Here is a 3,617-nt window from a genome sequence, read left to right on the forward strand (position 1 = left end):
GCTTGAACCCGGGAGACAGAGGTTGCAGTGAGCCGAGATTGTGCTAATGCGCAAATCTCGCCAATGCGCAAAAAACTGTCTAAAAAAGAAAGCAAAAGAAAAGGATGTCGACCGGGTGCAGTGGCTCACGCCTGTAATCCCAGCACTTTCGGAGGCCGAGGCAGGTGGATCACAAGGTCAGGAGATCAAGACCATCCTGGCTAACACGGTGAAACCCTATCTCTACTAAAACTACAAAAAATTAGCCGGGGCCGGGCGCGGTGGCTCAAGCCTGTAATCCCAGCACTTTGGGAGGCCGAGACGGGCGGATCACGAGGTCAGGAGATCGAGACCATCCTGGCTAACACGGTGAAACCCCGTCTCTATTAAGAAATACAAAAAACTAGCCAGGCGAGGTGGCGGGCGCCTGTAGTCCCAGCTACTCGGGAGGCTGAGGCCGGAGAATGGCGTGAACCCGGGAGGCAGAACTTGCAGTGAGCTGAGATCCGGCCACTGCACTCCAGCCTGGGTGACAGAGCGAGACTCCGCCTCAAAAAAAAAAAAAAAAAAAAAATTAGCCGGGCGTGGTGGCGGGCACCTGTAGTCCCAGCTACTCTGGAGGCTGAGGCAGGAGAATGGCGTGGACCCGGGAGGTGGAGCTTGTAGTGAGCCGAGATGGCGCCATTGCACTCCAGCCTGGGCGACAGAGCGAGACTCCGTCTCGGGGAAAAAAAAAAAAAAGGTGTCAACAGAGAGCATTTGGGTAGCCTATGAGGAATAGCTGGTAGGTGCCCACTTTGATCACTCTCTTACACAGACTGAGCCCCAGTGGAAGATGAGCTCGGGAATGTAGGACCACGTAGACAAATGTAGGGAGGAAACAAGGTTGGCAAGGTCCCTGGAACTTCGCCCCAGGAAGGCGACTGGCTGGGTGAGCTGGGGGAAGACGTGTGCAGGGGACCTGTGCAGCTGGGAGGAGTGCTGGGCTGTGGAGGAGAAGGAAGCTACGGACAAGAAACCTCAGGTGGGAGGATTTGGACAAGGGTGAGAAAGACACAGGGGCTGTGTGCCTCAACCAGCGGGACCTACGGGCAGAACTGGAGAAGTCTCAAGGGCTGGCCTCTCTCTTGGCACGTGCATTCTGCCTTTCTACTGCTTTCCTCATCTTCACTTCAAGGGCAAGGGTGTGTCTTACTCAACTTCTGTCACCCAGAGTGTCCACTGTGCTAAGGCATACAGCAGGTGCTCAGACCATCTTCGGTTATTTTGGATCGACTGGGTCTGAACAACAGATGTGCCACCTTTGATCCCGTTATTTCTAGAATCATCTTTTCACTCCACATGCTGGTTTAGCTTTTGCACTCCTCAGTCAGGCAGAAGCTATTTCTGGCCCCCTCGCCAGTAAGATGACATATGCTTGCCCTACGTTGGTTGATCATGAAAGGCTGACTCATAATCAGAGGCGGTCTCAAGTTCAGGGTTAGCTAGGCATTTCTCTGGGGCACATGGAAATTAGTTTCTCTACAGGTGAGAGCAGCCACTACCAATCTGCTTCGTGTCCCAAGCTGTGTCCTGAAACAGCTGCTACCGGACCTTCTCTGCATACTGTAAGCATGGGTGACACCTGCCTGCAATTGGGTGGGGGCAAAGAGAACGGGAGCTTGCACTGGGTTCAACATTCATGCAAACATTTAGTTAGCATCTGTAGCGTCTGTGAACACTGCCCTGGGAGTAACAGCACCTACCCTATTTTTAGAGGTCAGCTTCAAGATTAGGGTTGTCATAGCACCTCTTTTTTCTTTGCTGCAGACTAGGAATAAAAGCCATAGCACCTTACACCTCCCCTCCCCTACTTAAGTTGGCATTTATCAAACAGCATTTTATTTATTTATTTATTTTTTTTTTCCGAGATGGAGTTTTGTTCTTGTTGCCTGGGCTGGAGTGCAGTGATGCCATCTTGACTCATGCAACCTCCACCTCCGGGATTCAAGCGATTCTCCTGACTCAGCTTTCCAAGTAGCTAATTCTGTATTTTTAGTAGAGATGGGGTTTCGCCATGTTGGACAGGCTGGTCTCAAACTCCTGACCTCAAATGATCCACCCACCATGGCCTCCCAAAGTGCTGGGATTACAGGTGTGAGCCACCGTGCCCAGCCTAGGCTAGCATTTATCAAATAGCATTTTAAATATGGTTTGGGAAGCTGGACCCAGTGACTCATGTCTGCAATCCCAGCACTGTGGGAGGCTGAGAAAGGAGGATCAGTTGAGTCCAGGAGTTCAAGACCACCAACCTGGGCAACAAAGGGAGACCCTGTCTCTACAAAAAAAAAAAAAAAAAAAAAAAAAGGGCAGCCAGGCATGGTGGCCCTCACCTGTGGTCTTAGCTACACAGGAGGCTGAGGCAGAAGCATCACTTAAGCAAGTCCCTGTACCAAAAAATAAGTAAAAGTAAAAAATAAATGGTTATTTTTGTTGTTGTTTGGTCTGAATGTTCTACTAAACTGGAAGCTCAGCTAGTCATGGTGGCTCATGCCTGTAATCCTAACACTTCGGGAGGATCCCTTGAGACCAGGAGTTTGAGACTAGCCTAGAAAACATAGTGAGATCCCATCTCCACATGAATAAATAAACTGGGCCGGGTGCGGTGGCTCACGCCTGTAATCCCAGCACTTTGGGAGGCCGAGGCAGGTGGATCATGAGGTCAGGAGTTCAAGATCAGCCTAACCAACATGGTGAAACCCCATCTCTAGTAAAAATACAAAAAAATTAGCCGGGTGTGATGGCAGGCGACTATAGTCTCAGCTAGTTGGGAGGCTGAGACACAGAATTGCTTGAACCCTGGAGGTAGAGGCTGTAGTGAGTCGAGATCACACCACTACACTCCAGCCTGGGCAACAGAGTGAGACTCCATCTCAGAAAAAAAAAAAAAAGACAGGCGCGGTGGCTCACGCCTGTAATCTCAGCACTTTGGGAGGCCAAGGCGGGCAGATCACGAGGTCAGGAGTTCGAGACCAGCCTGACCAACATGGTAAAACCCTGTCTCTACTAAAAATACAAAAATTAGCTGGGCGTGGTGGTGCGTGCCTGTAATCCCAGCTACTCTGGAGGCTGAGGCAGGAGAATCACTTGAACCCAGGAGGCGCAGGTTGCAGTGAGCTGAGATCATGCCACTGCACTCCAGCCTGAGCCACAGAGCGAGACTCCGTCTCAATAAATAAACTGGAAGTTGTTTGAAACCAAAACCATGTATGTCTTCAGTTTTTGGTACAGAGTCCTGCACAAAATAGGCATCTTTTATTTATTTTAGAGATGGGGTCTCCATATGTTGCCCAGGCTGGAGTGCAGTGGCTATTCACAGGTGCGATCACATCACAGCTGACTGCAGCCTCAAATTCCTGGGCTCAAGTGATCCTCCTGCTTCAGCCTCCCGAATACTTGAGACTACTAGATACTCGAGAAAAGGCAAGAATGTGGTCTGAATGTTGGGAAAGCAGTTCATCTGGTGAAGAGAGGAGAGGATTCCAGGTGAGGAACAGGTATGTGCAAAGGCCAGAAGGCATCCTGAAGAAAGGCGAAGAAAGGCGTGCTTGGAGCACAGCGGCAGAGCCGGAGGGCAAAGGTGCTGGGCAGGAGAGGCG

This window comes from Theropithecus gelada, chromosome 3, assembly GCF_003255815.1.
Source record: "Theropithecus gelada isolate Dixy chromosome 3, Tgel_1.0, whole genome shotgun sequence".
Lineage (NCBI taxonomy): Eukaryota > Metazoa > Chordata > Mammalia > Primates > Cercopithecidae > Theropithecus > Theropithecus gelada.